The following is a 13,634-nucleotide window of genomic DNA, read 5'->3' on the forward strand; positions in this document are numbered from 1 at the left end:
AGGGAGCCCAGGCCTGAACTTGTTTCATGTAGTAAAACACATGAGACCTCATTACAGAGTACCTGTGTGTATATAGGTGTCCTGCTCTGTTCCATCCCACAGAGTGATGTAGTAATAGGGAGCCCAAGCCTGGCCTTGTATCATGTAGTAATACACATGAGACCTCATTACAGAGTGCCTGTGTGTATATAGGTGTCCTGCTCTGTTCCATCCCACAGGGTGATGTAGTAATAGGGAGCCCAGGCCTGAACTTGTTTCATGTAGTAATACGCATGAGACCTCATTACAGAGTGCCTGTGGGCTTATAGGTGTCCTGCTCTGCTCCATCCCACAGGGTGATGTAGTAATAGGGAGCCCAGGCCCGGCCTTGTATCATGTAGTAATACACATGGGACCTTATTACAGAGTGCCTGTGTGTATATACTGTAGGTGTCCTGCTTTGCTCCATCCCACAGGATGATGTAGTAATAGGGAGCCCAGGCCCGGCCTTGTATCATGTACTAATACACATGAGACCCCATTACAGAGTGTCTGTGGACGTATAGGCATCTAATGCCTCTATAGGTGTTATTGTGATCTCTGAGGGTCAGTAATGGGATGTGGTACGTTTATTTGGGACACTGAATTAAAGAGCTTTCAGGCTTATTGCTCTCTTACAGCTGGCAGGAATATATACACTATATGGACAAAAGTATTTAGCCACATCTGTTATTTATTAAATTGAGGTGTTACAATCAGACCCATTGCCACAGGTGTATAAAATCAAGCACCTAGCCATGCAGCCACCATTTGCAAACATTTGTGATACAAAATGGGTCATTCTGAAGAGCTCAGTGACTGTAGGTGCGGTACTGTGATAGGAAGCGTGATACTGTGATAGGATGCCACCATGGTACTGTGATAGGAAGCGTGGTTCTGTGATAGGATACGTGGTACTGTGATAGGAAGCGTGGTACTGTGATAGGATGCGTGGTACTGTGATAAGATGCCACCATAGTACTGTGATAGGAAGCGTGGTTCTGTGATAGGATGCGTGGTACTGTGATAGGATGCATGGTACTGTGATAGGAAGCGTGATTCTGTGATAGGATGCGTGGTACTGTGATCGGAAGCGTGGTACTGTGATCGGAAGCGTGGTTCTGTGATAGGAAGCGTGATACTGTGATAGGATGCCACCATGGTACTGTGATAGGAAGCGTGGTTCTGTGATAGGAAGCGTGGTACTGTGATAGGATGCGTGGTACTGTGATAGGATGCCACCATGGTACTGTGATAGGAAGCGTGGTTCTGTGATAGGAAGCGTGGTACTGTGATAGGATGCGTGGTACTGTGATAGGATGCGTGGTTCTGTGATAGGAAGCGAGGTACTGTGATAGGATGCCACCATGGTACTGATAGGAAGCGTGGTACTGTGATAGGATGCCACCATGGTACTGTGTTAGGCTGCCACTATGGTACTGTGATAGGAAACGTGGTACTGTGATAAGATGCCACCTTTGCAATGAGACTGTTCGTGAAATTTCATCCCTGCTAGATATTCCACGGTCAACTGTATAGCTGCATACACACTGATTTTTTGAACGATTATCGATAAAGATATCGTTTATAGTTCAATCATTGAAAAAAATCGTTCACTTTCAGAGCTAAAACGATGAACGATTACCGTTCATGCGCGTTCACATTTGTAGTTCAGTCAGACTGACCAACTGAACGATTTTCATTAAGGGAATATGCAAAAATCGTTTGGAGTTAAAAAAAAAATCGTTCATTACACTTTAAAAAATCTGACAGATAATCTGACAGAAAATAGTTCATAAAAACATTGGTAACAAAATCGTTGTGTGTGTATGTAGCTTAAGTAATATTAGAAAGTGGAAGCATTTAGGAACAACAGCAACTCGGCCACGAAGTGGAAGACCACGTAAATTCAGAGCAGGGTCAACGACTGCTAAGGCACATGGTGCGTAAGTGTCACTAACGCTCTGCTGATTAATAGTTGAAAAGTTCCAAACTTCCACTGGCTTTAATGTAAGCACAAAGACTGTGCGGCAGGAGCTTAATGGAATGGGGTTTCCATGGCCGAGCAGCTGCATGCAAGCCTCACATCCCCAAGTCCAATGCCAAGTGTCAGATGGAGTGGTGTAAAGCACACAGACACTGGACCGTGGAAACGTGTTCTGTGGAGAGCCGAATCACACTTCTCTGGCAGTCAGATGGGCGCATTTGAGTTTGGCGGATGCCGGGAGAACGTTACCTGCCTAAATGCATTGTCCCAATTGTGAAATCCGGTGGATGGTTAATGGTATGGGGCTGCTCTTCAAGGTTTGGGCTAGACCCCATATCTCCACTGAATGGCATCCCTAATGCTACAGTATACCAAGACATTTTGGACAATACTGTGCTTCCAACTTTGTGGCAACACCAGTGCACAAAGCAAAGACTATAAAGACATAGGGCCTGATTCAGAGCGCTCGTAAGCGGCAGTACGCTCGTTCCGAACGATGTTCGCCCATCTGCGCATGCGTACGGTTTTTAATACGCATGCGCGAACCAGTCAGTGCGGCTGAAAATCATTTGTTCGCTATATAGCGAACGCCTGCTATTTTGAGTGACAGAATGAGGCGTATGTGGGTGGTAACAGGGGAAGGTGCTTGAAAACGGGGAGTGGAGATCCGAACGCAGGCGTGCTTAAAGGTCAAAACGGGCGTTTTATGGGTGTGCATAATTAATACAGCAGCGTCATTGACCACGTCACTTGGTTGTTTTATAGCCAGAACTGCTCGCAATATAGTGGTAGGAAAAACCAACCACAAGAATAGCGAGCAGTTTATACGCTGATCGATGTACTCGATTAATCTAATAAATAGCGGACATGACGTATGATGCGAGCGGCCAGGGGGCGTTTTTTTCAAATAAACGTCCGCATGTTTTGTTCGCTCGTTCAGACATGGAGGCGTCAACAGACCGCAAGGAGCGAACGGTTCATTTGAATAGCCACCCCCTTTTTCTGTACAAGCGAGCGCTAATTGCGTCCGGCTCTGAATCAGGCCCATGGTTTGATGAGTTCAATGTGTAAGAACTTGACTAGCCCAAACAGAGCCCTGATCTCAACCCCATTGAGCACCTTTGGGATGACCTGGAACTGAGATTGCGAGCCAGGCCTTCTCGTCCAACATCAGTGCCTGACATCATAAATTCTCTATAGATTGGATGGGCACAAATTATTATTACGTTTTTTATATAGCGCAGCATATTCCGTTGCGCCTTACAAATGGAAATATTAATAGAACAAAACTGGGTAGCAGGGCCCTCTTACCATAAAGGTAAGAGGGCCCTGCTCGCAAGCTTACAATCTATTCAGGAGATCTCCGTGGTATTGCCTTAGGGGTGTAGACTTGAAGGATAGCAAACAGGAACCCCCAACGCGTTTCGTTTGTAGCCAAACATCCTCAGGGATAGCGCTATCCCTGAGGAAATTTGGCTACAAATGAAACAAATTGAAATTGAGATAAGCATAATTATACAGATTGAATGTAAGCACATTATTTACTCTGAAAACAGACAGTGTTTTACATACTACACTTGCACATAGCGCATTGAGGGTTTGTGATTTCATATATATATATATATATATATATATATATATATATATATATATATATATATATATTATTACACACACACACACGGACACACACACATTAGCTCTGAGGCAAATACTGTCCATATACAGTATATTGAGATTTTATTAGAAAATCTGTAAAACCACCCAAAAAATATATATGTATTAAATATATGTGCAAACAGAAGGTCAGGATTATTGCTCATAAATCACCCCCCAAAAAAACACGGGACATTAACAATTTCTTACAAAGCTAACTTTATTGATTAAATAATTGATGGACATAAAAAATGGTGCAGTATATTTTAATCACATTTTCTAACTATTTCTGGGGGCTTGTTAGCCTTAAGATAGAATATCCTGATTTAAATGACTTTTCCTCACCTATATTGATCCACCTCCTTAAGTCAAGTTACATACGGGTGTTTATAAAATTATACCTACCCGGGAACACGTTCCCAGGTAGCCGAAACTCCAATTGACCAGGGAATTACCCTGCTTATGTCTGAATGGTGAAATCCAGGATTGTACTCCCGGGTTCCACCAAACAGTTCCTGATTGGCCGGCTGCCTGCTGTTTAAGCTGGCCGCTATCTGCCCACCCACTCATGTATGCCCGGTGGCTGCAGAGGGGAAGAAGCAGCTGCCAGGCAAATAGACCTAATCCAACCATTCTTCTACATTACCCCCCTCCCACTCCAGCTACAGGCTGCCCGGAGAGGACTGAGCAGCCGCCGGACACAAAGACACAAGCAGCTCTGTCCCTAGTACAGAGCCCTGGCCGTGTGTGTGTATGTATATATATATATGTATATTGTCCTTTTTTTTGCCACAACCCCCCCCCCTAATACTGAAAAACCCTGCTTATGTCTGAGAGGGGTCTACCCATGAATTTCCCGGGTAAAAACTGTACCCAGGAAATAAATAAATACCCGGGCTTTCACTAGGGAGAAAATCCAGTTCTGAGCAGGAAATTTCCCGTCGTATGTCTGAAAGGGGTATAAGTTTCCATTAAATCTACGCTTCAGATAAAAGTCATGGTTACCAGTGGCGTAACAAGGGCAGGGCGAGCAGGGTGCGTGCCCTGGGCGCCGTGGGTCCGGCCCACCCTAGTTGGCCACCAGTGTAGCGCCGACCGCAGTGAGTGCGGTCAGCGCTACACATTTACACAGGACCGGTGCTAGGCTTCCAGCGCCGGTCCTGTGCTGCACACCTGAGCCCGTTCCCTCCCCTTGAGCGCTTGCCCAATAACGCCAGGAGGCGGGCTCAGGCTGTGCATAACACACACATCACCGCCAGCGCTGGCGGCGATGTGTCTGTTAAACAGCAGCCAATGAGAGTCAGATAGACTCTCATTGACTGCTGCAGCACCCACTGCAAGAGCCGGACTTCCGTCCGGCTCCTGCAGTGGGTAATGGGACAGACGTCATGACATCATGACGTCTCTCCTATTATGCTGAGCGCACCAGCCCGGGAGGACTGGCGGGCGGCGGCGGGAGAGGTGTCGCGGTCCGGAGCAGCAGCGTGGATTCAGGTAAGTATGTTTTTATATATATATATTTTTTAAAAAACCTGTCAGCACTACTGAGGGCACAACGGGGGAGGGGGGTGGCTACCACTGGGGGGGACCTCTACTGGGGTGGGGGCACTGCATTGGAGGCGGGGGGACTACTGCTGGGTGCACTATATAAGGGGCTTACTGCTAGGGGCACTGCGGGGACCACTACAGGGGGCACTAGATGGGGGGGATCACTACTGGGTGCCTGCATAAGGGGGACCACTACTGGGAAAACTGCATGGGGGGGGACTACTGCTGGGGGCACTATATAAAGGGCACTGCATAGGGGGGGACTGCTACTGGGGGCACTATATAAAGGGCACTGCATAAGGGGATACCACTACTGGGTGCACTGCATTGTGGCGACTGCTACTGGGGGCACTGCATAAGGGGGAACACTACATAGGGCACTGCATTTGGGGGGACCACTACTGGGGGCACTAAGGGGAACTAATTGGGGGCTGTATAAGGGGGACAACTACTGAGGATACTGTATAAGGGGCACTACTATGGGCCTGCATAAGAGGGACCACAACTGCATACTGGGGGTACTGTATAAGGGGTACTACTGGGGTTAAGGTGCATATGGATAGGAATGTTCAGCGTGAAAATAAAGGGGTGTGTCGTTAACACGCCCCATTTTTAAGTGACCACGCCCATTTTTTTTTTTACACGCGCACCTTCGGCGCGCGCACATATCGGGATGTTGGGGGGGGGGGGGCTCCCTTTTCAAATTTGCCCTGGGCTCCAAATACCCTAGTTACGCCACTGATGGTTACTAACATTTGATATTATTTGAAAAAATAGATACAGCATCCACGACACTATACATAGTAAAAAAAAAGAAATTGAATAATAAACTTGAACACTGTTATTTAAATAATATGTATATATATTTCTCACTTTCTTTCCCAGGACATGAACTCGCCACCTTGTACTTCCTAAACCTTTTCTCTACCACTGCTCTGTCACTTCACAGTAGGTGGGCTCATATCAGACCTATTTCTATTGAGTTATTATATTCTATTTTCCCTATCATCAAAGCCACTGTCATATGACTCATTCATGTTTATTCCAATTTCTTTTTTTAATCATTTAATAGTCAACAATATACTTGTCATATTTAGGTACTTTTATACAATCTAGTTCTATTTTCCCCCATGTTATTAGATCCACATATTACACTTTATCATAATATGGTAAAGTTCACTGGTATACGAAAAAAATAAAAACGTAAAGAAATATGAGAAAACGTTTATAGTTGAGATTAAACTAGTTGTTAGTCATGTATATCATTACATCATGTGACTATAATATATAAGGATTTCTATTGTATTTTTCCCCCATAAGTTCTTACTTGGCCTCGAACCTATTACCTCTTGTATAGTAGACATAAATTTGAACCACTACTCTACACTGTACAATGTACCATGTTTTCTGATGTCTTTAAAAATACTGAGTCCTACAGGAAAAAAGCGCTATATAAATAAAATTATTATTATTATTACACCTACAAACACTACCACATGTATCTTCTTTACCTATTACAGGAAATATACCACTAGTCACACCACTCTAACCGCAATGTGTCTTAGTGGTGCATCTATTAATGCTGAACAGACCTAAATACAGAGAGAATTACATGTCTTATCCTGCACATTCCATCATTGTAGGCTGGTCTCTTCTATCAGTTATTTATTTCATCCTGGTATTGTTTTACCTACACATGTGGGGAATACGGATCACAAAGAAAAAGTAAGGGCGCTAACTTCTAAAGAGGGTGTGAAGACCTTACACAAAATCAAATTGTGTTATAGACACATATATGACAGCAGCCTTTATATTGGTGGGAAATTTGCTGGATTCCCATAAATACAAAACAATATAAGAACATAAATATATTGGTGCTCATCAAAAATGTAAATAAATTTAATATAACATAATACACAGAGATAAAATAGAAAAAAAAGAAAGATAAAAGATGGTATGTATAAAAATATATAAAATTAAAAAACATAAATTACAATGACATAAAGACCGTGAATGCATCAATAAGTAGTTAGAGTACAGTAATGACAAATGTTCAAATAAAAAACAATATTGCTAAAGAAGTTAAAACCATTGATATTGTCATCGGTGTGAAAAAATGCCTTTGGGATGTTAAACCCACATCAGGGATTGCTTACGTTGTTATAAAACACCGTAAAGACAAAATATCCAGCAAGTTGTGCTGAGAACCATAGATATTCACGTGTCATAAAATTTAGTTAGAACGTTTTTCTTAGTCCAGAAATTTTTTTATAAAAACAAATATATACATATGGTCCAGCATACGTCACAATTAATATTGTGATTCCATATTACACAGAAAAAAAGATTATACCCCATATGTTTTTTGGGGATATCGGTATGGTGAATGGTGATTATATTCCAATAGTGGAGAAAAGGAGCAACATGCATGCATGCAATAAGGTCATAACCTGTGTCCTTCTCTTGATTTAGTTTGAAGGCTTACGTGATCCAAAGTGCATCCACCTTGTCAGCGTGCAACTCATATGTTGGCTGGGCGGCTCTGCTCCTTGCCGTATCAACTTGCTGGATATTTTGTCTTGACGGTGTTTTACAACAACGTAAGCAATCTCTGATGTGGGTTTAACATCCCAAAGGCATTTTTTCACACCGATGACAATATCAATGGTTTTAACTTCTTTAGCAATATTGTTGTTTATTTGAACATTACGGGTAACAGACTCCGCACACAAGTCATGTAACCCCTATTTGTACAGAAAGAGTTGCAGTTATGGCCCCATATACGGGTCCAGCTGACCAGGCTGACTACACCGACATCTAAGCACAGGACTCATAATCTATAGTATCACTGAGCCCCTGTGGGAACAAGGTTTGTAATGTAAACACCCATAATGCCTCTTTAGCACATAGGTTCCTGAGCCTGTCTGCGCCCCTGCTTGTCCTCCTCACATGGTGCACCCCTACGTGTGACAGGCCTTCAGGAGCACAGCTGTGATTGGTAGCTAAGTGCTGCGACACATTGTGCGGCTGGTGACCCTTTACTATGTTCAATCTGTGTTCTCTGAATCTAGTTTATAGGGAATAAATGGTACATCCAATGTATGACACAAAAGCTTTTATTATTTACATTAATATACACAGCTGTTACAGTATTTCGGATTGATGCACCCTAAGCAGTACCTAAATAATATACATTAATTGTATCAATCGGCCATAGTGTAATATATTCAGCAGCTATTTTCTATCTCAAGCATATAAATGAGCATATAAATGTGATATAGGTGAATAAAATGGTGAGAGCATAGGGGGTCATTCAGACCCGCTCGCGAGCGCAGGATGCTCGCAAGCGGGTCGATGTTCCCCCACTGCAAATGCGCACGATGGAGGAAGCTCCATCGTGCGCATGCGCGAGACCCGGCGAGCGACGGGCTCTCCATCGCTCCGGGTCTCGCACCAAAGTGGGCGTGCTGTCGATGTTGATTGACAGCACGCCCCCTTTGGTGGGCGTGCCGGGGGAGTGCCTGCCAGACGGAGGCGTTCTCATGGGAACGCCTACCGTCTGAAGCCGGCCCCACTGACATCACTAGTGATGTCAGTGGGAGTGATTTTGGCTCTGATAGAGCCAAAATCACTCCAGGGCTTGCGGCAGCGAGACCCTACCGCAGGGTCTCCGTCGCAAGCCGATGGTCGCGATGGTCAAGACCATCACGACCATCATCATGGACACTCGCATATGCTGTGGGTGGTTACCCACAGCTATGCGAGCGGCCGGGAGGCCGCTCCATTTTCATGGAGGAGGGCCCTGATTCAGAGCGAGCGCTCTGGTCAGAGCGTTCGGCTCATAGACCACACTGCGATCAGTCACCAGGAGTGGCTGCAGGTCATATATACAGAGCTGATAACACTGTAACTGTATATGATGGTAGCACAACACTGTAACTGTATGTGATGGTAGCACAATAACACTAACTGTATATGATGGTAGCACAATAACACTAACTGTATATGATGGTAGCGCAATAAACACCAATTGGTAGGAACTATAGGGAAGGATGTGAGGATGTAGAAACTCCAGCTAGGATGAGCTCCCCAGATTGGTTATTGCGCTACCATCATATACAATTACAGTGTTATTGCGCTACCATCATATACAGTTACAGTGTTATCACACTACCATCATATACAGTTACAGTGTTATCACACTACCATCATATACAGTTACAGTGTTATCACGCTACCATCATATATAGTTAGTGTTATTAGCTCTTTATAAGTGACCTGCAGACGCTCCTGGTGACTGATTGCGCTGTGATCTATGCTCTCACTGCGCCGTATCCAATTCCCACTGTTGTACTCTGTTTACGGGTGACTATAATGTATGGAGTGACAGCACTACATAGACTCCATCACTAAATACCACCTACATGTAGTTTGCTTAGTCATTATTTAGACTCTACTATAACTTAATAAAATAGTATATCACAGGGGGCGCTCAAACATTGTTACAAAACACAATCTATAGAGAAAAAGATATATTTTTTTTATATAAAAGAGATTTTTGGTCTCTTAAAAAAGTAAATTATGACCATAATATAAAGTAACATAGGGAAAGATTCCTGCACTCACATCCAATCCAATATGTTTAATAATGTAAAGTTGGGGTGCTCCTCTTGGACATCTCTATCCATAGAAATACAAAATTGATACCACACATGCAAGTAGGTATATAAGGGCACTCACCACATGTTCAGATCCAACAACGTGTTTGTTAATGCAGTAAGGTGGAAAATAGGTTGCAGAGAGGTCACCAACGTTTCGGTCTGTGTACAGACCATTATCAAGGCAATGCAATCCAATAGTCAGCAAAGGCAATCGGGTTCACAAAGGGACTGATAGCAACAAACGTCCTTACAGCCGTACAGTACATACAAAATGCAGTCTCCCAGGTCCCCCGCTAAATACACCCATCAATTAACATGATTGCATATCAAGCTGAAAAAACGTGCCGGCCACTTACCCCAGCATCCGATACACCTGGTGGTGCACACTCACATGTGGAGCCAGCACGCGCGCGTCGCGGCAGCACCACTCCTGGCGCGACCACAGCGCCGCGTGTATCAGTCCAGCCATTGCGCACCCCGATGATGCACCATTCCTGGTGGGTCACGCGGTCAGCGGGTGTGATCAGCACACATTACCCGGCTACACACGCCCAGCCCGTGGAGTACACGGTGGAGCGCGTGCGCGGCCTGGGGAAAAGGTTACCATGGCAACCAACCAAGCGAAAACAAACTGGAAGGAAAATAATCAGCAACAAAGCTCATGTGTATCTAGGGGCTACAAACTCAGCGGAGGACCATGGATACCACATATAGGACAGACAATAAATTATACTGCATCAGCAAACTAAACATTAAATATTTTGGGACCTATTATACATAAAAAATATTACATGAAACAATTAGCAACAAAGAAGCATTTTCACTTGTAAATACAAATAAGTTTAAGAAAATCAGACCAATTGAATAGGACTCAAAGGAAAAAATAATAGAAAAAAATTGAAGAAAAAATTAGAAAAACAAAAAATAAATAATAGAAAATAATAAAAAATAAGAAAGCACCACACCAAATCGACACGTGGTCCAAACCACACAAATCACCTAAGGCAAAAATACAGATAATGGATTCAATTCATTAAGCCCCTTGGGTGCAACAGTATCTAGAAAGCGAATCCAACGACTTTCTTTCTGATGCAAAAGTTTAATACGCTCGCCCCCTCTCGGCAATGGGGGAACCCAATCGATAATCCGGCATTGCAGCATGGACACTTAATGTTCCTCATTTAAAAAATGGCGGGCCAAAGGTTTATCCGTCACACGTGCCTGTAATGCTGAGCGGATGGATGACCTATGGATGGATGACCTAAATGTACGACTTGTAAGTCCAACATAGTATAAACTACATGGACATGTAACTACATAAATCACAAACTCCAGCTGGCAATGCAACCGGTAACGGATCTTGATATCTTTCCCAGTATGGGGATGAGGAAAAGTGGGTCCTGTCATAAGACTCCTACATGTTAGACAACTTCTACAGCTCACACATCCAAGTTTTTGTTGAAGTAACCAATCGGTACCTTTGGTGACATTCGGTGAGGATATAGGTCGTAACAATAGTTGTTTCAAATTCAGATTCCTCCGAAACACAAGCATACGGGGTGGTAGATGTTTCATTTTGAGATCATTATCTGTGGTAAGAATCGTCCATCTCTTATTAAAAGATTTACGAATAATGTGTGATTTATCACTGAAACGGGTGGAAAAAATAATTCTAGAACTTTTCTTGGTGGTCACAGTCTGTACCTGCTGACTATCGGCGTAAATTTGTTTAGCTTGTACAAGGTTCAAATCTAATAGGTGTTCATCATATCCACATCTGTAGAATCTTTCCCGCATATCGGTTAATTGTTGGTCAACAGTGTTTATATCGCTGGTATTTCGTAAAACACGAAGAAATTGTGCTTTCGGGAGACTATTTTTCATTGACGGCGGATGGAAACTCCGGGCATGCAGTAGGGTATTTCGGTCTGTCTTTTTCCTATAGAGCATATATTTCAATGAATGCCCATCCTGATGATCATGACATCAAGGAAATTGATCTTAACCTTATCCACGGTACTCGTGAATTTGACCGGATGCGGGAGTTCATTTAGTTGTTGAACCATCTCAGAGAATGATTCAATACTGCCCTTCCATAAAATAAAGATATCGTCAATGAAACGTTTAAACACCATTATGCTTGGTCCATATCTGGGAATAATGTATTGTTCTTCAAAAGCCGCCATGTAGAGATTGGCATACGCCGGTGCCAAGTTAGAACCCATCGCAGTTCCTGACCGCTGTAAATAATAATTGCCATCATACATGAAAATTTTTTTTGATAGTACCAGTCCCGCTAGATCCAGAATGAACTCCGTAGGAATTTTAGCATGTGGTTGGGTGGTGAGTGCCCCTCTTATGGTGTCCAACCCACTTGTATGTGGTATTATAGTATATAATGATACAACATCCAGTGTAGCAAGTAAGATGTCATCAGTCACCGGGCCAAGTTGTTGAAGTATAGAAAGAAAATGCTGTGTATCTTTGATAAAACTGGAAATCTTCACGACCAATGGTTGTAAAATTTTATCAATGAAGATAGCAATTGGTTGCAATAGGGAGCCCCTAGCGGAGATGATGGGTCTCCCTGGGGGTCTAATCAATGTTTTATGTATCTTTGGGAGCAGATAAATAATGGGGCATATTGGAAAATCAACTGTTAGATAGTGAAATACCTGTTCATCCAACCAACCTTGACTCCGCCCTATTGCCAATGTTTGAGCTATCAGATTTTTATATCCAACAGTAGGATTGCTCACCAGTTTTTCATAGGTGTGACTGTCGTTAAGTTGTCTAAGCATCTCCTCATTGTAATCCACCCAATCCATAACCACCACTGCTCCCCCTTTGTCAGCTTGCCTCACCACCAAGTCAAGATTATTACACAATTTATTTAGTGCTAGTCTCTCAGCTGTAGAAATATTGTCAAACACACTCTTATTTTGACCCCTAGCAACATCGACTGCAGTCATTCTCAAAAATGTTTTAATACTGTAGTTAGTAGAAACAGGGTCAAACGTTGAAGGTCTCTTCAGCGCATTCAGCTCTATATTCTCGTTGGTGTCAGAAAAATGCTCACAAAGCCGTAATTTGCATCCAAATTTGTAAAGATCAACTGACCAGTCATGTTTATTACATCTAGAATACTGAGCAAACGATAATCCTTTTGCTGACAATGAAAGTTCCGCGTTATCCAAAGGGTCTGTGGACAAATTAAAGACAACATTTACATCTTCCTTCTCCTGCTTCTTCTTCCCACCGCCCCCTCTCCTTGGGTGCGGCCTGTGCCTTTTTGCAGACTTGTATCTTCCCCCACCATATTGCTCGGAGCTTGTTCTAAAAAATGATTAGATGATGTCTCAACGTTGTCTGTATCAGAGGAAGAAGGAGGTGCACTGGAGTCTATCGTATCAAATTGTTTAGACTGTATATGGGGTCTAAGACATCTGCGTCTACCAGCACTCCTGTTACCGTCATTGTTTTCGCCCCATCAGCCAACGGTACACGTGTGCATTTTATAGTCATTTGAGACCGTATTAAGTTTCTTTCTTTTGAATGCCACTAGATCCCTCTGATAGGTATTAATTTGATCAGATAATCTATCCAGCCAATTTTGGCTTTTATCTTGACTAAGACTAGGTAAACAAGTGCCATTAAATTGTTCAATCTCATTCTTAATATTTTTTAGCTCAACTCCCACCTCTTCAATCACAAGTAGCAACAAGTCTAGTGAGCATTTATTAAGTACCCCACACCTTCGGCCG

At 43.2% G+C, this 13,634-nt stretch overlaps 1 protein-coding gene across 1 annotated transcript in view; it reads left to right on the plus strand.

Moving 5' to 3' along the window:
- Nucleotides 1–13,634, plus strand: part of LOC148508100 (uncharacterized) — a 186,045-nt gene that overhangs the window by 52,044 nt on the left and 120,367 nt on the right. The window lies entirely within an intron of this gene.

The sequence above is a fragment of the Taudactylus pleione genome, unplaced genomic scaffold (genome assembly GCF_031769625.1).
Source record: "Taudactylus pleione unplaced genomic scaffold, aTauple2 ptg000377l, whole genome shotgun sequence".
In the NCBI taxonomy this organism is placed as follows: Eukaryota; Metazoa; Chordata; class Amphibia; order Anura; family Myobatrachidae; genus Taudactylus; species Taudactylus pleione.